This window comes from Tamandua tetradactyla, chromosome 2 (genome assembly GCF_023851605.1).
Source record: "Tamandua tetradactyla isolate mTamTet1 chromosome 2, mTamTet1.pri, whole genome shotgun sequence".
In the NCBI taxonomy this organism is placed as follows: domain Eukaryota; kingdom Metazoa; phylum Chordata; class Mammalia; order Pilosa; family Myrmecophagidae; genus Tamandua; species Tamandua tetradactyla.
In genome coordinates this window covers 110,912,184-110,936,528 of record NC_135328.1, presented here as the reverse complement: position 1 = coordinate 110,936,528, position 24,345 = coordinate 110,912,184, and the positions used below count along the sequence as shown (strand labels likewise).

Sequence of the window (24,345 nt, the reverse complement as noted above, 5' to 3'; positions counted from 1 at the left end):
AGACAAATGTAAATAAATAGGAAAATGGAAAACGAGTATACAGCTGGCTCAAAAACTACACTAAATTTATATCTACTAAACACTTGAATTAAAAGGCAAAGATTGTCAGATTCAATGAAAACCTCAAACCAAACTATATTCTGTCAACACAAATCTCACTTTCAATAAAAAGACACAAAGAGTTTGAATGTAAAATGATGGAAAACATATGCCATGCGAAAGTAAACATGAGTGGAGCAGCTATATTAACAGCAGACAAAATAGACTTCAGTACAAGAAGCATTGTTAGCAGCAAAGAATGATATTTCAAAGGTCAATGAATCAAGAAAATACAGCAATTATATGTGAATATGTGCTTAATAATAGAGCTTCAAAATATATGAAGCAAATATTAACAGGACTGAAAGGAGAAACATAAATACAAAATCACAGTTTTAGACTTTAAAACCACACTCAATAACTGCATAAATATCTAAGAAAAAAACAGCAAGTAAATAGAAGATCTTAATGACATTACCAACCACCTATTCAACATTTATAGAACACTATGTTTAATAACTGCAAATATGCATTCTTTTCAAGTACAAATTAAATACTCTCCAACATAAATTTTAGGCTGATCAGTAAGAAGGAACAGAAAGAGGTGTACAGATAAATTTACTACACTTCCTTCTTCCCAGTGGATTGTTCTGATGTGCTTTCATTCCATAAAATTTCCTTGAAGACGTCCCTTGTGACACAGCAACTAGCCATGCTTTCTTGTGATGCTTAATAATGTACCAGCTCATGTTGCTTTACCTTCTTCCCTGCATTACTTCACTTTTACCTCATTTTTGTTGCCCCAGGTTTGTCCCTTCCAGATTAGCCTCTGGCTCAGAGAACTGTAACAAAGTCAGTAGTTGCAATTACTAAGCACTTACTCTGTACTAGGCACTGGGTGAACCTGTGGTGGACAGGATGAAAACAACATGCTTGCTTACTTTGGAGAGTTATGATTTAATGACACAATCCAATCATAGATATAACAGCACAATCACAAAAGTGCCTAACTACTGAATTTGATTAGAAACTCCAAATTTATCAGCATTGTTTTAGAAAAAAATCAAAATTTTCACTCATTATAAATACATCACAATTTTTACTTTATCCCCTCACTGTGAGTTTTGATTATTATGTCATATCTAGCATTTGGACAGTGAAAAATACATTACTGATTATTGTATTACTGATCCCAGATATCTGGAAAGCTATCATCTCATCAGTAATTTAAATCAGGACATTAGTCAGAGACTGGTGTGTAAACATCAAACTTTATGGCATTTATTGAATGCAGGAGCAGGGAGACCTCGGTGCCCTGTGCAATGCTACTCTTCTTTATAAAACCTCTTCACTATTTTAGGTGAGCTACAACAGAACAGGACATAGCTCTACTCTCTGCCAGTGTGATCAATGACCTACAATATTTAAGCCATTAATCTGTAAAGTACTTTTGAATATGTTGAATATGAATATATTCCATTTTGCATACAGTTCTCTATGTCCTGGGCTTCTCCAAACACTTTGCAAAGTACTGAATTAAATTATTGGTAGCACATTAACTTTGTAAGAGCAGCATATATTAGTAGCTTACATAAAGATCAAGTTTATTCCTGGGAGAAAAATTAGATTCATTCATGTGATAAATATTTATTGAAATCCCACTAGATTCCAGTCACTATTCTAGGCACTAGTATCTTATAGTCAGTGATGAGAAAGGCAATTTAAAAAAATGAACAAATAAACAAGTAGGGTATGGAAGAAAAGTTTTAGTTAAGTAGCCAAGAAAGGCCTCCCTGTGGATGTGGCTTTGGAGCTGTAACTTGAATGAACAGGAAAAGTTAGCCAAGAAAGAGCGTGAAGAGCATTCTAGGCAGAAGGGACTACTCTGGTATTTCTCAAATTCACTGCACAGTTTACTGCAACATGGACATCTCCCAACTCTAAAAAGGAAGCTAATTTACCATTACACCAAGTTCCACTGAGATAAAAAGGACTGTCTATGAAAAGTCAGTAAAGTTGAATTCTATGACTGGTTGACTCTGTTTAGGCAAATTGTTCAATATTTATGCATTATAGAAAAATAAAGATATTGAACTTTCATTTTCCTTTCATGCATAATCAATAAAATCTAGATTATAGATTATACTGAAAGAAGAAGAGGAGAAACACCTTGCTAGTGTACAGATCAAATAGAGGTATCATGTATAAGTTGACAAGACCCTAAACAAATGTGCTATTAAAAAACTATCTTGTCATTTCAGTTGAAAGAAAACAATCTCAAAATCAAATGTCCTGGGCAGTACAATGATGGCTCAGTGGCAGATTCTCGCCTGCCATGCTGGACACCTGGGTTCATTTCCCAGTGCCTGCCTATGCACAAAAAAAAAAAAAAAAAAAAATCAAATGTCCCCAAAATAAAAAAATAAAATGTCCCTTTCTAAACAATGTACCTGTTGTCAGGCAGAGTAAAAAAGTAAATCATACTGGCTATCTGCTCTTAAAGATGCCCCAGGTCAATTGGAGGAGGCAGACACAAACAAATAAATGGTTATAATGTAATGTTAGCTAGACTATGCAATGAGAACACAGGGGAGAAAAAGTTTACCAATTCACCCAAGAGGAGAAGGGAAGGCTATCTATACATATTATTTGAAAAAGGCATCAAAGAATAAGGAATAGTTAATCAGTTATAGAGGTGAAAGAACCTATATGGTCTTATCAATAAGTTTGGATTTTTTGGGAAGAAAGAAATCAGGGATTTTAGATAAATCAGAGAGGTACATGATGTTGATGAAGATAGAAAGATAACAGATACAGAGATATTTTATATATGTAAACATATTTAAATGAAGACAGTCTTGGTGGCATCCTTGAAGATAAAATGGAATAGAAAAGACTAAAGACAGTAAGTGTGAGAAAAGATTCAACACAGCAAGGCAAAAAGCTACTGAAAAATCTCTCCTTGGACATTCAGTGTTAAAAAAGAATAATTCTGAATTGTACAGAAATCTGGAGGAGGACATGGACTACAGAGGACTCAGTAAATCCTGAAGAAGTAGAAGAATATCAGGTAAGAAATTTCTGTCCTTGACCGGCTGGTCCTCTCCCCTCCTCGGCACTGGGTCTCACAGCACAGGACAGGCAGGAAAACAACTGCAGGGACCTCTCCCAATGGGGACACAGTATACATACTCTCACAGCAGTGGGACAAACCCTCATCTTTTCGAGATCTGGGGGGAAGGGGAGGGTATTTCAAGGCTCAGATCAGTGAGAGACAAGAGAGTCTGAGAAAACATGGACAGAAGCAGTGTTTCCAGCCCTGGGTCTTAAAGTCCTCCTCCAACCCTGTGAGAAACAGCACTGAGAGACCTGATTCCTGCCTAGGAGGAGGCTTAAAGACTGGGACAGCTGCGGATGTATTCTGTTACAAATAAAGTGGGGGACAGAGACCCATACTGAGCCAGATTTCCACCAGAAAAGAGAGGGAACAAGAACCCTGCAGTCAAGCTGACCTGGTGAGGCACAGCCTGTACTCTCAGCCCTGAGGATGAGTAAATTATTGAACACCGCCATCTACTGGGAAGAACACAAAGTGCAAGAGAATAGAAAGACTTTTTCAAGACCACCCAGAAAATTATTTCAGGCCAAGTAGAGCAGCTCTAGATCCACTGCAGGGAACCTACCTTCTCCTGTTTCTGCTGACAAATACAGACAACCTAACTATTAAAGCAGTGCCCTAAAACAAACCCAGGTCTTGCAGGACAATTAGAAAAACAGTGCAACACCGGGAAACAGTAGATTTGTTTAACCCACAGAGACATTGCTGTAATGGCCAGTGCCTACTCCCATCCCTGAGGCAGGCCACTATAGGTGCCTAGTTTTAAGGGGAGATAAAGGTAGGGGGGACAAAACAAATCTGACAACTGGCCAGTGAGAGAGACAAATAAATAGAGAATAAATTCAACCAACAGGAAAACCCTAGGCAAAAGAAAGAAAATAACCTCTAGAATAAACTAAGCAAGAAAATCAGATGCCTCAACACCAGCAGAAAAAACACAACTCATACCAGGAAAATGAAGATATAGCCCAACCAAAGGAACAAACTAACACCTCAACTGAGATACAAGAATTGAAACAACTAATTCATGATGTTAAAACAGAGCTTCTAAATCAATTAAATGAGTTGAAGGAAAAAGACATGAAGGATATTAAAGACACTGTATATCCAAATAAAAGAACTTGAAAGCTTGAAGAAAAAAAAAACAAAAAACAAATGGCAGAACTTATGGGAGTAAAAGGCACAAAAGTAAAGATGAAAAACAAAATGGAGACATACAACAGCAAATTTGAAAAAGCAGAAGAAAAGATTAGTGAATTAGAAGATAGGACATCTGAAATTCTACCACAAAAGAACAGATAGGAAAAAATGGAAAAAAATTTCAGCAGGGTCTCAGGGAACCAAATGACAACAGGAAGCACACAAATATACATGTTATGGGTATCTCAAGACAAACAGAGAAGGGAAAGTAGGCAGAAAGAATAATGGAAGAAATACTCAATGAAAATTTCCCAACTCTTATTAAAAAGACATAAAACTACAGGTCCAAGAAGCAACGCATAACCCAAACTAGAACAGATCCAAATAGACCTATGCCATGACACCTGGAGGAATCTCAGAGAAAGAACAGCAAACTAACCTCTAATTAGAGCAGAAATAAATGAAATTGAGAACATGAAAAAAAATAGAATCAATAAATTCAGAAGTTGATTCTCTGAGAAAGTTAATAAAATAGATGGACTGACAAAGAAACAAAGAGAGAGGATGCAAATAAATAAAATCAGAAATGGGAGGGGGGAAATAACTATTGACCCCACAGAAATAAAGGAAATAATGAGAGCGTACTATGAAGAACTATATAAAAACAAACTAGACAACTCAGATGAAATCAACAACTTCCTTCCCTTAGAGGAAAACAACAACTCAAGAAGACACAGAAAGCCTCAACAAACACAATCACAAATAAAGAGATTGAATCAGTCATCAAAAAGCTCCCAAAAAAGAAAAGACCAGGACCAAAAGGCTTCACATGTGAATTCTCCCAAACATACAAAAAGAATTAGTACCCATCCTGCTCAAACTCTTCAAGAAAATTGAAGAGGAGCAAGAGCTACCTAACATTCTATGAAGCCAACACTACCCCAACACCAGAGCCAGGCAAAGATACTACAAGAAAAACAAATAACTGGCCAATCTCTTTAACAGATATAGATGTAAAAATCCTCAACAAAATACTTGCAAACAGCATCCAGCAGCACACTAAAATAATTATACATCATGACCAAGTGGGTATTTTTTAATGTTTTTTATTGTGAAATATAAACAAAAAAGCACTAAATTTCATTGTACATTTTAACAAATAGTTATGAAACAGATTTCATAGTTTGGTATGGGTTACAGTTCCACAATTTCAGGTTCTTCCTCCTAGCACCTCCAAGACACTGGAGGCCAATAGAAATGTCAGTATTGATTCAGCAGTAATACTCATTTGTTAATCCTATCTTTTCTGTTATACTCCTCTTTAAATAACATATATACCTAAAAACAATACATTTCAAAGTACATCACAACAAATAGCTATAGAATAGATTTCACAGTTTGGTATGAGTTACAGTTCTTCAATATTAGGTTTTTATTTCTAGCTGCTCAAAGGTACTAGAGGCTAAAAGAAATATCAGTAAAATGATTCAGTACTCATTTGTTAAACCCAAATTTCTCTTATAACTCCACCATCACCTCTGATCTTTCTCACACTCTGTAGAGGCATTTGGGCTATGCCCATTCTAACTGTTTTGTTTTTTTAAAAAAAAAAACTTTTTCATTGTATAGTATGATATATATCCAAAGCAAAGATATAAAAAAGCAATAGTTTTCAAAGCACTCTTCAACAAGTGGTTGCAGGACAGATCCAAGAGTTTCTCATGGGCTACCACACGATCCTTTCATAATTTTCCTTCTAGCTGCTCCAGATTATAGGAGACTAGAGGGTTTAAATACTTGTTTATCATTACAATCGACTGTTTTTTCCTTCTTTTTTGGGAAACAGTAACATATACAAAAAAGCTATAAATTTCAAAGCACAGCACCACAATTAGTTGTAGAAAATATTTCAGACATTGACATGGGTTACAAATCCACAATTTTAGATTTTTACTCCTAGCTGCTCTAAAATACTCAAAACTAAAAAATATATCAATTTAATGATTCAGCATTCATATTAATTTGTTAAATCCTATTGTCTATGTATAACTCCACAATCACCTTTGATCTTTCCATACCTCTCTTTGGGGGTTGTTTGGGCTATGGCAATTTTAAATTTTTGATATTGGAAGGGTCCGTCACTAATATGGGGTAGGGAGATGGAACTATCTGATCTTCTGGAAAGGCTGGGCTAGGTTTCAGGACTTATCTGGACAGGGACCCACCTGGTGGTTGCAGGTTTCTGGAAAGTTACTCTCGTGTCTGGAACCCTTGTGAAATCTTATATATTGCCCCAGGTGTTCCTTAAGATTGGCTGGGATGGTCCTGGTTGGGGGTTGGCAGGTTATGATAGGTGGCAAGGTCCACCTGAAGCTTGCATAAGAGCAACGTCTAGAGTAGCCTCTTGACTCTATCTGAACTCTCTCTGCCACTAGTACTTTATTAATTACACTTCTTTTCCCCTTTTTGGTCAGGATGGAATGGTTGATCCCATGGTGCCAGGTCTGGATTCATCCCTGGGAGTTCTCTCCCTCATTGCCAGGGAAACTTTCACCCCTGGATGTCATGCCCCATGTAGGGGGAGGGCAATGATTTCACTTGCAGAGTTGGGCTTAGAGAGACTGAGGCCACATCTGACCAACAACAGAGGTCCTCCAAAAATAACTCTTAGGCATGGCTATAGGTAGTCTAAGCTTCTCCACTACCTACATAAGCTTCACTAGAGTAAGCCTCATGATCAAGGGCATGGCGTATTGATTTGGGTATCCCTAAAGTTTGACACAGTATCAAGGGATTCCCTGACAGTAAGGTTTAATAGTTCCATGGTCTTTCTCCCCTCCCTCAGGGGACTTTGCCAATACTTTTTGATTATTTGCTTAATATACTCTAGGATGTTTCCAGGCCTTACAGCAATCTATACAGGATTAAAGGACCTCTTTCTTATTCTGTGCTTCCTGTGCTTCAGTTACTCAAATGAGCTATACAATAGGTTGAATTAGATTATGCACTACAGAAAATTTCAGTTTCAGATCAAATAAACCTTTCTTCCATTGTTTCCAAAGAGTATTGTGTGGTTCTAAAATACAGACACTGTCTTCCTTATCCTTATGCTCTGAATTACTTTAACCCCAACCTGTTCGGCTTTGTTCTTATCTCTAAATATCAGGTTATATATGTAAAACAGCCTCTCAAAAAATAATAATCATCAGCCCGGAATTAATGTGTCTGCTCTAAAAGCTTACAATCTCGGCCCCTATTTTCTTATGAGCATTTTCTAAAGGTGACCATACCATTGTTTTGTTTCTGGCTTATTTTTTCTCACCAAATGTCCCACATGTTCACTCACATTGTTGCATGCCTAATAAAATTTTTCCTTTTTGTAGCAGCCTTTTTTGTCTCTTATGATGTATTTACATTTAAAGTCTATTTTGTCTGATATAAGTATAGCTACTCCAGTTTTCTTTTGGTTACAACTTGCATGGAAAACCTTTTTCCATCCTTTCACTTTCAATCTTTTTGTATCCTTGTGTCTAAGATGAATCTCTTGTAAGCAGCATATTGCTGGATTATGTTTCTTAATCCATTCTGCCAGTCTGTATCTTTTAACTGGTAAGTTTTGTCCATTAACATTCAAAGTTATTACTGAAAAGGTGTTTCTTGATTCCACCATCTTAATATTTTTTAATTTATCAGATCTATATATTCTTTCCCCACCCCCCCTTCTCTTTGTATTATTTAAATTACTCTTAGTGGTGCTCTTCAATTCTGTACTTTCCTCCAGACCTCCCACTCCTGTCTTTTTTTCTCAGCGAGCAGAACTCCTTTTTAGTATTTCTTGTAGGGCAGATCTCTAGTTGACAAATTTTTTCAGGACTTCTTTGTCTGTGAAAACTTTAATCTCTTCCTCAATTCTGAAGGACAATTTGGCTGGGTACAGAATTCTTGGCTGGAAGTCTTTCTCTTTCAGGATCTGGAATGTATCATACCACTACCTTCTCACCTCCAGGGTGTAGGTGAGTAGCCTGAACACAGCCTTATTTGATTTCCCTTGTACGTAGTGGATTGTTTTTCTCTTTCCACTTTCAGGGCTTTCTGCTTCTCTTCAACACTTGACAGACTTATTAGCATGTGCCTTGGGAAGGCCTATTTCGATTTATTCTGTTCAGAGTTCGTTGGGCTTCTTTGACGTGGATATTTATATCCTTTATGAGGGTTGGGAAGATTTCCCCCATTATATCCTCAACTACTCTTCCTAGCCCTTTTACTCCTCTTCTTCTGGGACACCAGTGATTCTTATATTCATGCATTTTGTTTTGTCTATCATTTCCCTGTGTTTCAATTCAATGTTTTCCATCTTTTTTGCCATTCACTGTTCTGAGTTTTTGAAGTCAATTATCCTGTCCTCTATATCACTTATTCTTTTCTGTCTCAGTATTGTGTGCCTTTAGTATGGTTTTTTATTTGATCAACAGAGTCTTCAATCACTGGGATTTCTGCTGTATTTCTATTTATTCTTTCAAATTCCTCTTCTTGCTCTTCTACTGTCTTCTTGATCTCCTTTATGTCATTTGCTATCCCACTTATTTTATTAAGTAGAGTTGTATGAACATCTTTGATTAGTTGTTCCAATGTCTGTGTCTCCTCTCATGTTTTAATTTGGTCATTAGGCAGGGCTATATTGGTTTGCATTGTGATATGCTTAGTAATCTTCTGCTGTCTTCGTCACATACAAATATCTTGACTGATTTACTTTGGGAGTTGATTTCTTTCAGTAGTCTAAAGCTTTGTGTTTGCAGGATAATTGTACAGCAGGGAGCAGGGCACAGGATGGAGCACTCAGCATGGTGATTTGTTTCAGGGCAGGTATGGGTACAGTTTGGGGATGTTACCCTGGTGCTTGTGAATGTGGGCGTCCAGCAGCTAAGGAGGATATAGCTGTGCGGGGGCACCGGTCAGGGGGGCGTAACCTTGGTGTGCACTGGTCTAAGGCAACAGGGCTCTTTGTGCACATGCACGGAGCTGTGGCAGCAGGTCAGTATTACACTTTCACGGATTGGGGGCAGATGTGACCCGGCTGCATAGGTCGGCACTTTCTCAGAGCTGGGAAGAGAGGCTGAGGGCTGTGCCCAAGCATTGTGCTAAGACTGCTGTAAAGTGTGGTTCCCCGAGCTGACTGACATGATTGGGGGCTGGTGATTACGCGTGGGCCTGGGCGTACCATAAACAGATGCACTGAGCTAAGGGAGGGTGGGGTGAAGCTGTGTGACACTATGGGCAGGGGGCAGGTGTAGCCTAGGTATGGAAGTTAGTGCCTGCAACCTTTATGCGCTGGCAACAGCCTGCAGGGAACAGGGACGGGGAGGTAGTGTTAGGGAGGGGTGCAGGAGAGGTGGGTTCGGCTGCACTTGGGGTGGGGGTGTGAGGCGGTACGTGCACTGGTGGCTGGTAGAGTGGGGACACCTGGAGCATGGGGGATAAGAGTGGGTGATGGGGTTCAGGTACATGGGGTGTGGGGTGAGTCACTGGTCACGGGGCCATGCTGGTGAGAGTGGCACACCCAAGGAACACTGCCTGGTTTACTTCCTGGTCCCATGTTCCCATTTGTGCACTCCCGTGGGCTCCGTGGCTCCACGCTTCCATGACAGGTTCCAGCTTTCTGCCTCTCACGTCCTCGGCTTCTGAAACCAGGGCTGCCACAAGTGGTACAGCAGGCTCTCCTAGGTCAACTGCACTCCCAAATTGCACCTCAATCACCCTACTGTCCCTTCTCAAACTTTCCATGGAGCAGAACCAAGCTCGAGCTACTCTAGTCGGCCAATCTTCCTGGAAGTCTGACAAAGTGGGTTTTATCCCAGGTATGCAAGGGTGGTTCAACACAAGAAAATCAAGTAATGTAATACCACAGAACAATTAATTAAAGAAGAAAAACCACATCATCTCGATTGATGCAAAAAGGCATCTGACAAAATTCACCATCCTTTCTTGATGAAAACATTTTAAAGAATAGAAACAAAGATATTTCCTCAGTATGAAAAAGTGAATATATGAAAAAAAAAAAAGCACAGCTAACATCATACTCAATGGGGAAAGGCTGAAAAATTTCCCTCTAGGGTCAGGAACAAGACAAGGATCCCCACTGTCACCACTGTTATTCAACATTGTGCTGGAAGTTCTAGCTAGAGCAGTTAGGTAAAAAAAAGAAATAAAAGGCATCCAAATGGGAAACAAGAAGTTAAACGTTCACTGTTTGCAAATGACATGATCCTGTATTTAAAAAATACTGAAAGATCTACAGTAAACCTATGAGAGGTAATAAGTACAGCAAAGTGGCAGGATACAAGATCAACATGCAAACCTCAGTTGTTTTTATACAACAGCAATGAGCAATCTGAGGAGGAAACCAAGAAAAAAAATCTCATTCACAATAGCAACTGAAAGAATAAACTAGTTAGTAATAAATTTAACCAGGGACATAAAAGGCCTATACACAAAAACACTGCAAAACTTTGCTAAAAGATATCAAGGAAGACCTAAATAAATGGAAGGACATACTATGTTCATGGACTGGAAGACTATTCTAGTTTGCTAGCTGCCAGAATGCAACACACCAGAGATGGATTGGCTTTTAATGAAAGGGGATTTATTTAGCTAATACATAGTTCTTCAGAGGAAAGGCAGCTAACTTACAACTGAGGTTCTTTCTTATGTGGGAAGGCACAAGGTGATCTCTGCTGGCCTTCTCTCCAGACCCCTAGGTTCCAACAACTTTCCCCAGGATGATTCCTTTCTGCATCGCTAAAGGTCTGGGCTGAGCTGCAAGTGTTGAGATGAGGTATGCTGAGCTGCTTTGGCTGCGCTATGCTGAGCTCTCTCATTTAAGCACCAGCCAATTAAATCAAACATCATTCATTGCAGCAGGCACACCTCCTAGCCAACTGCAGATGTAATCAGCAACAGATGAGCTTCACATACCATTGGCTCATGTTCACAGCAACAGAAGTAGGCACCTTCACCTGGCCAAGTTCACACCTGAACCCAACTACCACAAAGACTAAATACAGTTAAGATGTCAGTTCTCCCCAAACTGATTTATAGATTCTATGAAATACCAAATCAAATCTCAACAACTTCACAGAAACAGAAAAGCCAATAATCAAATTTATTTGGGAAAGTAGGGTGTCCTGAATAGCTAAAAATATCTTCAGAAAAAAAATGAAGTGGGAGGGTCTCACATTAACTGATTTTAAAGCATATTACAAAGCTACAATGGTTAAAACAGCATGGTACTGGCATAAAGGTAGATGTACTGGCAAGTAGAATTGGATGGGCTGTTCAGAGGTAGACCCTCCCATCTACAACCAACTGATCTTTGATAAGGTGCTCAACTGGGATAGAGTAGCCTCTTCAACAAATGGTGCTTGGAGAACTAAATATCCATATCCAAAAGAATGGAAGAGCACCTCTATCTCACACCTTATACAAAAATTAACTTAAAAAGGGTGGGCCATGGCGTCTCAGCAGGCAGAGTTCTCACCTGCCATGCCAGAGACCAGGTTTGATTCCCAGTGCCTGACCATGTAAAAAAAAAAATAACTAAAAATGTATCAAAGACTTAAACAATAGAGCTAAGGCCATAAAATGCTTAGAGGAAAATATTTTAAGGACTTTGTGATAAATGATGGTTTCATAGACCTTACACCCAAAGTGTGACCAATGAAAGAAGAGCTAGATAAATGGGAACTCTTCAAAACTGAACGCTTTTGTGCATCAATGAACTTTGTCAGGAAAATAAAAAGGTGGCTTATGCGATGGGAAACAATATTTGAGAACCACGTATCAGATAAGGGTTTAATATTCAGAATATTTAAGGGATCCTACAACTTAACAACAAAAAGACAAAGGGCAAAAGACATGGACACTTTTCCAATGAGGAAATACAAATGGCTCAAAAACATATGAAAAGATGCTCAACATCACTGGCTATTCAGGAAATGCAAATCAAAAGCACAATCAGATCATCTCATAACTACCAAAATGGCCATCAAAAGTAAAAAAAAACAGAAAACAAATGCTGAAGAGGATCTGAAAGCACAATTACTCACTGTTGGTAGGAATGTAGAATAGTACAACCACTCTGGAAGGCAGTTTGGTGGTTCCTCAGGAAGCTAAGAAAAGAACTGCCATATGATCTAGCAATCCCAATATCAGATATATATATTCAGAAGAACTGAAGGCAAGGACACATATGGATATTTGCACATTCATGTTTATAATGGCATTATTCACGATTGCCAAGAGATGGAAACTGCCCAAATGTCCATCAATGGATGAATAAACAGACTGTGGTATATACATACAATGGATTGCTACACAGCTGTAAGACAGAATAAAGTCATAAAACATGTAACAATGTAGATGAACCTTGAAGACATTATGCTGAGTGAAACTAGTCATAAACAAAAGGACAAATATTGTATGGCCTCACTAATATGAGCTAGCAACAATGAGTAAACTTTGAGAGTTAAAGTTGAGAACACAGGTTATCAGAAGATAGAAAGAGGGTAGAGATTGGGCACTGATGCTGAAGAAGTACAGAATGTTCAACAGGACTGAGTGTTAAGATCCAGAAATGGATAACAAAATACTATCTGATGGAAGCACAGTATTGTAAGTTCACTGAACAAAACTGGGTGTAATTATGGTTGAGGGAGGAAGGTTGGGGGTATGTATGACACCAGAAGGAAAGACAGAGGATAAAGACTGGGATGGTATAACTTAGCAACGCCTAAAATGAATAATGATGGTCATTAAATATACAAATATAAGAATGTTTTTGCATGAGGAAAAACAAGTGAATAGCAACATTGCAACTGTTGAAAATGGGATGATATATGGGAAAAATATAACCAATGCATACCAGGGACTATAATTAACAGAATATTGTAATATTCTTCCATTGAATGTAACAAGGGCTTTATGCCAAAGCTAAATGTAAATTAGGAGGGATACAGGTGAAGCCATGGCTATATGACTATACCAGGAACCACTGATTTTTTTTTTACTTAGTTTGGACTGCATGGTGTGTGAATAAAACACCATTCAAAAATGAACAGAAGGCAGCAACAGTAGCTCAGTGGCAGAGTTCTCGCCTGCCATGCCAGAGACCAGGGTTCGCTTCCCAGTGCCTGCACATGTGAAAAAAAAAAAATGAACAGACATAAAAGCACTGGAGAAAATGTGGAGAGAGATGTACCTCTTCAACGTTGGCAAGGAACTTGAGTGGTGCAGCCCAACTGGAGGGAGGTGTGGTACCTTCACAGGAGGTTAGGGGTGGGGTTCCCATATGATGCCGCAACCCCGTAGTTAGGGGTAGACATGGAGGAACTGAGAGCTGGGACATGAATGAATATTTGCACACTGGTGCTTATGGCAGCAGTGTTCACATTTTGCAATGGATGGAGGTGACCTAAGGGTCCACTGACTGGAAATGGAAGGGGGAACAGTGATGTATATATACAATGAACTATTGAGCAGCTGCCAAAAGGAATGAAGTCATGAGGCATGCAATTAAATGAAGGAAACTTTGAAGACAGTACGTTGACTGAAATAAGCCAGAAACGAAAAGGCAAATATTATTACACCTCATTAATACAAATTAAGAATAATATTCAAACTCAGAATTGAATTCGAGAGCATAGGTTATCCGGTGAAGGCCTACTATAAAAGTTTCTAGATTGTAAGCTCTTATAGCAGTCACATTTATTCCAGAAATGTAACTGCTATTTCTAAATTCTGAATGCTGAGCTCTTTGCCTATAACCGGTCATTTCCTGGAACCTCGGGTATTTTAGTGACACTGGAGACTAAGAGCTAGAGTTCTACAACTATGAAATTCAGCATTACTCTATGCAGCAACTGTTGAAGACATTGAAAAAGTGAACAGACATCAGTTAGAGATATGAAGCTGATCTGGGTAGGACTAACATAAAGCAAACTAAAGGGTAAAGGATGATATTGATTGTATTTTAAATCTTCAATTTCTGTGTGAGGCCAAAGAGATGTTTATTTGGTACAAAATCTATATGTTTGGTAGCATATTATCTAATCTAACTTGTATGGTCAGCTTATTCAAACACCATAATTACATGGAACCTTGACTAGGGAGTGATAGTTTGTTGGTTTGTACAGGTTGGTGGGACGCCTTGATACATTCCACAGTAATCTAGGCAGAAGATTAATAAGCATTGGCAATGTCCCCCTTTCACTTTTTGGTGTAGGAGTAGCCAGGGGGAAATACCTGAAACTACTGAACTGTAATGGACTTGATTCTTGAAGATGATTGAATAACTGTAGAGCTTTTAAGGTGTGGCCATGTGACTGTGAAAACTTTGTGACCGATATTCCAATGACACTCCAATGTACGGGCAGATAAGAAAATAAAAGACAAAAAAATAAATAAATAATCAGAGGGAGGTGAGTATGGGATGTTTGGGATGTTCTTTTTTTACTTCTGTTCTTTTTTTTTTCAGAGTAATGAAAATGTTCAAATATACATTGTAATGACAAATGTACAGCATATGATGATACTGTGAACCTCTGTACAACTTGGATGATTATAAGTTATGTACATATATAATACATCTTAATAAAATTGCTTAAAAAAAAACAGGCCATGATATTTAAGGATAATATTCCAATTAAAGCAGTAGCAGTAACACTAGCAGCAGGTTAAAGAAAAATGATCCATTTTCAAGACATATTTTGTCAGTGAAAGTTTAAGATCAAACATTGGTCAGATATAGGGGATAAACAGAAAGAGGAGAGGAAGAAGCCAAGATTAACACCCGAGATTCTAGTCAACATGGGGTTCCCATCATGCAAAGCAGGGGCCTAAAAGGGAACATCATATTCAGAGGAAAAGATAATTGGTGACAAACTAGCAAACATCCACCCTCTCCATCTCCTCAAGTCAATTTGTTTCTCTGGTCACGTACTTAGCAACCCTTCTTCCAAGAGAAAAGTCATTTATCTTATTGGTCTGATTAAATAACATACATTAAACCACACTGACAGTGAGCTATTCCTCCACATTTAAAAGATCATGCTCACAATCTCCCTCCTCATATGCCTCTGAATGCTTTGGTCATTCGTCCAAGGTTTCCATTCCATACAGTTGTTCAGAGATGGTATTAGCCCAGAATTGAGACGGTGACATGGGAATGGTGTCAGCCCCACTTAGAACACATGGATAGCATATACTTCAACTCAGTCCGCATGGACACCGGAGAGCAAGCTCAGCCACAATAAAGTATACTGTTTTGTTCTGTTTTGTTTCGTTTCATTTCTCTTCCTTTCTTAAACTTCCCCTGGCCATTCTATGACAAATAAGCTTTCACTCATTTCTGGGACCATTTATTGGCTTTAATTTCATTACATGTCATACAGATTCCCAACAAAATTACTAACAATAATGAGTGAAATTTGGATATGGTGAGTTTCAGGTACCTAAAATATCGTGGTAACAGTATGAATAAGCCCCATTTAATGTAGCTCTCCTTTGACAAACACATGAAGTTCTGGGTAAATTTTGAACATTTTAAAAGCACACAATTGTGACTGAAAGGAAAAAAGGGACATCTCCAGGCTTCGGAAATCAAGAGACATATTAAAGTCAGAGAAGTTAAGAGGAGGGTGATACAAGTGTTGGTTTTAAGTATAGTCCTTATGGGGTTAGGACTGGAAGCTGGGAATCTAATATTTCCTTCATGCCAGAAGTCAAGTTTCAGGGTAGAAGAATTTGTAAGAGATATTACAGAAATCCTACATAGAGTTCATGAAGGGCTGCCCAATACAATAAAAGTTCTTTAGGACCTTCAGGTAGACAAAATATCAAATCACCTCAAAATAACTAGGCCTGCCCTTCTCACAGTTGTCCAGGTTTTCACTTACCTTAACAGTTGTCCAGGTTTTCACAGAAACAAAAAGAGAGTAACTGAAAGAAAACCTGGTGTAGGCTAGATATTGGAATAAATCCTAGGACCCACCCCCTCAGAAACAAAATTAAAACCACACTACGGCAAGTTTAACAACCCCAGAGCAGGGAGTTTCCCAACTAGGAGGAAAAAAAGTTCTATGGAAGTGACTTTATTTATGCATTCCCATTGCCATCCATTTTTAATGATTCTTGAAATATGAGCAAATGCATTTACATCTTACATGTCCCATAATAAAAGCAAAATTTGCCTGAGAACTGCACCTACAGAAAATGAAAAGCATTGTGGAAAGGCAGAAAGTGTACACATACTGTAAGAACCTGGAAGTAAGAAAAATGATGTCTAATTTTGATTTGTTAATTATCATGTATTTTATTTAAAATTTTTGAACCCAGTATTAGACAACACCTAGGTAGAAATTAAGATTTAAATATTTGGAGATTTGGAAACCTATCTATAAAATCTTTATAAATGTGTCTTTTTCTGAAGTCCTTGGAGAGTATATGAAAAGGTCTAGTGATGGGGTTAAGAAAATCTTAATGATTTAACCCTCTTGTTCAACCATCGCTCTGGTTTGAAAATATTATGTACTGGAGAAAAGCCATGTTTTAATTTGGATTCAACCTTGTGGAAGCAGCCATTTCTTTTCATCCTAATTCAATACTGTAGGTTCGAACTTTTGACTAGCTTACTTCCATGGAGATGTGGCATGCCCAGCTGTGAGTGTAACCTTTTGATAAGATGGAGATGTGACTCCACCCATTCCAGTTGGGTACTGATTAGTTTACTGGGATCCTTTAAAAGAGGAAACACTTTGGAGAGAGTCAGGAGACTCAGAGCTAACAGAGAGCACAGATGTAAATGCTTGGAGAACAGCTGCCTCAAAGAACAGAGACACGGATGTTTGGAGATGCTTGGAGCCCAGCAGACATCATCATGAGATGTTAAGCAAGCCAGTACCGGGAGAGAGCCAAGGGAAACCAAGAGAAGAAAGCCAGCCCCAGAGAAGCAAAGGGAGAGACCCCCATAGGAATAGAGGCTGAAAGCAACAGAGCCCAGGGCAAGGGACCAGCAGATGCCAGTCATGTGACTTCTCTGCTGGCAGAAGCACTCCTGACCCACTGACCTGTTTTGAGGCAAAGTAACCTCTTATTGGTGCCTTAATTTGGACACTTTCACTTCCTTAGAACTGTGAACTTGTAACTTAATTCAATTACATTTTTAAAGCCATTCTAATTCAGGTATATTGCATTCCAGCAGCTTGCAAACTAATGCAACCATAAAGACTTTTGGGAGCATCCGGAGTTTCACAGAATGATTCAAAAAAAAAGAAAGGGATGTTTTGAAGAAACTCTGGTCCTCTTTCTAGCCTGCTCTTTTTGTTTGTGCTTTTTTTCCCCCATATTGGGTGGTAGGTTATATTGCCTATTACATATTCCTTCACAGCTGCAGTCATTCATTCATTCTCATAATATTTTTTGAGTTGAGATTATTTAAGTAGCACTCAATAAATACTGTTTGAAAGGAAGCAATTCATTTCACAGCAAGTTTAAGGACTCAGAAAAATCGCAAAAGTGTAAGATTCCAGCCCCATAGGGGCTTTTAACTTTGTCGAGGAGATAAGATGATTAAATAGCTAATTTACACTGATGAATAGCTAATTAATTTTACGGGGCAGCCTCTAAGTTCAAAAAGGAGTTTTTTTATAGATAATCAGAGTGTAAGGAGGGCAAAAACAGTTTGTGGTAGGCTGAATATATCAACAAATATACACTGCAGATGCAATTTGAAATTGACCTTAAAGAAGAGGACTTAATTATATGCATTAATAGAGGACCAAAGATCATGGTGATAGTATGTGCATAGTTAGTATGGCCAAAATTTGTATTCCTTATTAGTGACATAATAAAAACATAACTTTGCTTCCAAGGGTATATTCTCAGAATCCGAACAAAATGGCAAATCTTACTTCAGTAGCACTAAGTATTGCAGATTTTAATGAAGAGATTGGGAGGTAAACGGGTATATGAATGACACACATCTTATGTCACACAACAAAATTTATTAATTTGTTTAATTTTCTCCCCTGTACAAAGTGCCTCTTTCTCCCTCTGCCTGTCTCGCTTCTTCAACTTCACTCATTTCCCACCTCAGCCACACTCCAGCCTCCTTTCCAAATCCTTCCAGATCTTTTCATTTTGTTCAATTGCAACACAATTTAAAAATCTCACAAGGTCTCCAGTTTGCATCCCCACAACTTACTTCAAATCGCATAGGACATTTCACTGATAGTTAGAGGTAAGAGGCCATGATAAGCGATTTTAAATATAACAGGAGTGGGGAACAGTTATTTTTTAATTCTATTTTTCTTGTTACATAATAAAATACAAATACAGAGGACTTGGGAAATCGGAAAAGCCAGAGATCACTTCCTGGTAATTCATTTATTTGCTGATTTCAAAATAAAAGGTACCAAGAAGCTAAATTTTGACACGGTAACTAATTCAAAAGTTATTTCTACATATCTTGCTACAGACACTAATGCGGTGTCTGATAATCACTTCCATTTTTTCTTTCTTTTCTTCTTTCCTCTGAGACACATCATTTTTTATTTTCTTCTTTCCTCTGAGACATATATCAAAGTTTCAAATAATAAGGAACTTTCTTCAGGACCCGTGCCAGGCAAGTTTAAGCTCTAACAACCTGAAGTGGTTTTTTAATAAGATGGCAGGTTGAAAAGAACCGGGCTTCTCTTTTTCCAAAAGGCATGTAATGAGTAAATGTGGGAAGTGGCTTAAAAATTCTCTCCACATGAAGCCAAGGTTAAGCTTGGGAATGTAGAGGCCAGAAGAGCAAAGTAATTAAAACAATTCACATATTTTCAAGAGCAGCCCTTTGTATGTGAGGGATTGTTTTCCCCCACCATTTTTTTTTTTTTACGCTGAATGGTGGGGATTACATTTCATTTTTTCCATCACATTTCATCTTTTTCTTGTTATTGCAGTACCATTTGTTGAATTTTTGTTTTTATTTGTTTGTTTTGCTTGTTTGTTTTTTTTTGGGAAATGCAGGGGCCAGGAATCAAACCCAAGTCTCTGCACAACAGGCAAGAATTCTACCACTGAACTACCCCTGCACCCCCTCCCGCCATTTTTTTTTTTTTAGTTACCCAATGTGTGTCTTTATTAAATGACCCAGTTGAATAAGGTGTGGCAGAGATTTCCTTAGCTCAGACTCAGGTACTCACAATTTATTGTCCACTCAAATTAAAAGGAGAGATTTACAAGAAGAAACTGAACTGACTGTACTTTTATTGCCACCTTCTTTAAAGCTTTGTTTGAATTTGCCACTGAAGTGTTTGCATTACGATATTTTAAAGAGTTTTCAGTAAGTACAAAATTTCATTCACTATGTCCATTCACTATGATTTGGAAGAGTCAAATCATTTGGTCAAATCTCTCTGTATTGCCAAGTCTGATAATCATCATTTCTTTGTTCTAATGCTGGTTTTCAAGTGGAAGGCAAAGCAAGGATCCCTACTCAATTACAAAAGGAAGTCACTTAGCCTCTGTAGCTATCCCAGGTCCTTTATTTAAAAGTAATGTAAACTATCACTTGTTCTGAGACTTAATTTCGAGACTGGAGAAAAAGGTTTGAAATTTTCAGTCAGGAAACACTCTGATATAAGAACTGGAAACTAACAATCTCCTCTTTTAAATCCACCCAAATGTTTTCATCTAGGGTGTTTGTGTGTGTGTTTTCTCCATGTTACTCTGCTTTTCCAGTATCTATTTTTACTCCTCACTTGGCTGCAATTTCACCTTTTCCTATGCCCTGCTTTTCCAGTAACCTGCTTTATTCCTTTCTTATTTCAACTTATAGATGCCCATTATCCTGCCTAATTTTTCTTTTTTTTCGTATTATTTTCAGAAATACAGATTAAAATGATACATTAGGAAATATCCTCACTTAACCTAGATTGAGTTCATCTATTTTTTTCACCTTTATATGCATTTTGGGCAAACTGGGATATCTTCCTACACAAATTATAACTCTCTGGTTAAATCTAACAAGAACATACTTGTGCTACTTAAGCAAGACAGAGATCTACAGGAATGACACTGGAAATTTCCTGGTATCCAGGGCAGTGAGACAGCTGGGTAGATGGAAACAGATGGGGAGGGACACAATCAGATGGAAACGAGAAAAGGTTTGTCCTTCTCAGTATCTCTTACAGTAACAACTGCTCTCTCACTCCCCTGCCTCTCACCTCTTCCCTCATTCCCTCCCTCCCTCCCTCTCACCCGTGCTTCACCCTGAATCCCTGCTTCATTCTTCTTTCTCACTACAAACGGTTTCACAATCCCCAAGCCGCAACGAACCTACAGGCAACTCGGCAAATTCCTTCGGAAGGGGGTCTGGTTGGCTAAGAGTTGACGGTTATATTGTAGGAACACGACTCTTCCACTGCCACGGTATGGATAAAGACGGAGAAAAGCCATATAGTTGTTATCTACTGCCACTTACCAAACTACATCAAACTAAGTGGTGTAAAACACGAGCCCTTAGCCGCGAAGACAGGTTGGCGGGAGAGGAGCGAGGACAAACGGCCTCCCTGAAACTGCCGCCTGGGCTCAAGATGGCGACCCTGGGCGTCATTAGGCCCCAGGAGGCGGGGAAGGTCAGAGGTCACAGGGGCGGGAGGGGTGACGTTATGGCGGCCGCGGAGGAGTGGGGTCAGCAGGGTGCGGAGAGAGAAGAGAGGGAGGACGGGAAGGAGGGGGAGGACGGAGAAGAGGGAGAGGAGGAGAAGGAAGAGGAGGAGGAGGCCTGAGCAGCTGGTTCTAGTGGAATTGTCAGGAATTATTCACTCAGACTTTCTCTCAAAATATATAAATAAATGCAAAATTTGGGGACTTGACACTGAGCGACCCATTGTTTAAGTGGACCGCATGTCTTTGCTGAGGGTATGAAGGTTTTTTTTTCTGCAGACGAGGAATATTTGAAGAAAACGTGGAACGTGTGGATGCAGAGGGCAATAATAAAACTGCTGAAATACAAAAGGCATACAATGAAGGTGCTCGGCGTGACAAGAACTCTCTGACAGAACAGCAGAAAGAAGAAAACATAGGTGGGTGCAAGTTAAGGGAATAATGTCACCTATAGACCCAGCGTGATTTGTAGCTTTGTACATGAAAATGAGGACGTTTTATACTCCAACCACAGATGAAACTTCGAAGTTGGAAAAGCAGGAGATTATAATCAAAGACAATTCAAACCTGGATTATGAACAGGGGAAACCACTGCACTTGGAAATAGAGGATTCTGGTGTTATTGTTGTTATTATCCTTTCTTCTGAAATAGAGGTTCTTTTTTAATGGAAATTAAAGATGCTGACTTAGCAGCTACTCCTTGATGACATGTTTCTTATAATAACTAGACATGAAATGTTTAGTTTTCATATCTAGTAATTGGCTCTGTTTCTTTAAAAAAAAATCAGCTATTTACTTATGTCCATGATTTTGAAGGTTATAAAATGGGGACATGACACAGTGGAGATGTGTCCTAGATTACCGAGGCCTCATGCTGGGTGGCTCAAACATTAGAGATGGCTGGGATGGCTCAACTGGAGCTTTGTGTCTAAATCCTTAGTTCCAGCTTTTGACTGAATTCTTCAGTTCTCCACATAGCCTCTGCTAGAATTGAATGCCCATGATGATTTATTCACTCATATCACATAGCTGTGGGTTACTGGGCATTTTTCTCTCTCCATGAAGCCTCTCCCAGTGTCTGGGGTAATCACTGCATACTTGGACTCCTTACATGCCTAGATTTCCCTAGAGTAACCTTTCTGAGAATGCAACTGAAAACTTGCAAAGCTTCTTATGACTAGCCTCAAAAGATACTCAGCATCACTTTGACAACTTTTACCACATGCTGTTGGTAACAGAGCCAAGATTCAATGTGAAAGTGGATGTGCCAGTTTGAATCTGTTACGTGGCCCAGAAAAGCCATGTCCTTGAATTCTCATTCAGTATTGCTGGGTGGGACCTTTCTGAGTATTTCCATGGAGATGTGACCCACCCAACTGTGGGTGGTAACTTTTGATTAGATGGTTTCCATGGAGATGTGTCTCCACCCATTCAAGGTCGGGTTGCTTACTGGAGCCCTTTAAGAGGGAATAATTTTGGCAAAAGCTTTAGAGCCCATGCAGCCAGAGCCCTTTGGAGATGAAGCAGGAAAATACCCCCAGGGGAGCTTCATTAAACAAGATGCCAGGAGAGAAAGCTAACAGACTTTGCCATGTGCCCTTCCAGCTGAGAGAGAGAAACCATGAACTTCATTGGCCTTTCTTGAGTGAAGGTAACCTCTTGTTGGTGCCTTAATTTGGACATTTTCCCAGCCTTAGAACTGTAAACATGCAGCTTAATAAATTCCCCCTTTTGAAAGCCATTCTGTGTCTGGTATATCACCTTCTGGCAGCTTGCAAACTAGAACAGGGGATAACACAAAGGCCTGAATCCTGGAGGCATGATTCATTGGAAACTAGCTACCATATGTCACTCCCCCTCACCAAAATAAAGGTATATTGGGTATATAATGCAATATGTATCCCTTCTAACCTATTCTTTTGTTGCCCATATAAATAATTCCAGAAGTGACTTCTCCTAGGAAAAATCTAATTAATCTACTTAGAACTGCAATTGTCCTTTATTCATTATCCATTATGTGCCAGTCCTCTGAGATGTGGATCTTTGGGCAATGCCCATTCTTTCTCTAATTTAGTCTAAACCTTTGCAGCTAGAATTTCTCTCAATCCTACATGTTAATTTTTTTTAAGAACTTGCCACAAAAACATTAAGAACTCTAGCTAGCCATTTCCCATCATGCCTGCCATATGTTATATAGGGCAAGAAAGAGGAGAACAGAATAATTTACCACTTAGGAAACTGGGAAAGGGGAAACACCAAATCTAAGTCAATGATAGAATGTGTTCTTTTTTCTGCTTGACAGGGATAGGGAAGGAAATGGTAGGATAATGTAAATGACAAACATCATTTCTTCGTCAGAGTGAATTTCTTTCTGCTGTTAGCCCCTTGTACTTGTGCCTAATGGGAAGATTTTCCTTCCTATACATTAAGGAGAGTCACCCTTGAAAAGGGCATTTGAAAGCACTGCACTGTAAGAGTTTAAGAGTGTACTTCCCCTTTTGCTGGTGTTTTTCCAAAGGGTTTGTCCAATCATGGGCCACAGTTCACCAGAGTTTTTTTGATTTGTTTTGTTCATCCAATTCTATTAAGATTTTATTGCCCTTTTGTATCCCTCTGTATATGCTTCCTTCTTCATTGTCACTGCAAAACAACTTCATTTGTTTTCTTGTTCAAATGTTGAAAAATGGACACCAATGCATTTTGAGGGGGGTTTTTAAGATTATTTTTATAAAATATAACATACATACAAAAAAAGCAATCAGTTTCAAAGTACATTGTAACAGTAATTATTGAACAGATTTCAAAGTTTGGTATGGGCTACAGTTCCACAATTTTAAGTTTTTCCTTCTAGCTAGTCCAAGACACTGGAGACTAAAAGAAATATCAATATGATGACTCAGCAATTATGCTAATTTGTTAAGTCCTATCTTCTCTGTTACAACTCCTCCTTCTCCTTTAATCCTTTCCCAATCTTTAGGCATATTTGGGCCATTCTAACTTTTTCATGTTGGAAAGGGGTGTTGATAGTATGGGATATGGAGATGGAACTAGTTGATGTTCTTGGAGAGGCTGGTCTCTCTTTGTTTCAGGACTTGTCTAGCCTAGGAACTATCTGGAGATTGTAAATTTCTGGAAAGTAATACCTTTGGAGTTTTACATATCAGAGATCAGTTTTGGATGTCAGGGTCAGAGATCTTGAACTATTTCTAAAGACTTTGAGCCATAATCTGAATATGTGATTAACTGTACTCTCAGTGTTGAAGTATGTGTAAGACTCATTATAACTACTCTAAATGGTTTTGAATTACAAAACCTTTAAATATTTATCTTTGAATAGATTTTCT

At 38.7% G+C, this 24,345-nt stretch overlaps 1 long non-coding RNA gene and 1 pseudogene across 9 annotated transcripts in view; one reads left to right on the top strand and one right to left on the bottom strand.

Annotated features, from left to right (window-relative positions):
* Positions 1-20,945, bottom strand: part of LOC143673679 (uncharacterized) — a 207,466-nt gene extending 186,521 nt beyond the window's left edge. For all 9 annotated transcript variants that reach the window (XR_013170514.1, XR_013170510.1, XR_013170509.1 and 6 more), the window contains exons 1-2: positions 20,817-20,945; positions 20,371-20,445 (exon numbers count right to left, since the gene is read on the bottom strand). This is a non-coding gene — a long non-coding RNA (uncharacterized LOC143673679). The remainder of the gene's footprint in view (positions 1-20,370; positions 20,446-20,816) is intronic.
* Positions 20,946-21,003: 58 nt separating this feature from the next.
* Positions 21,004-21,705, top strand: LOC143661431 (general transcription factor 3C polypeptide 6-like; annotated as a pseudogene).
* Positions 21,706-24,345: the final 2,640 nt, after the last annotated feature.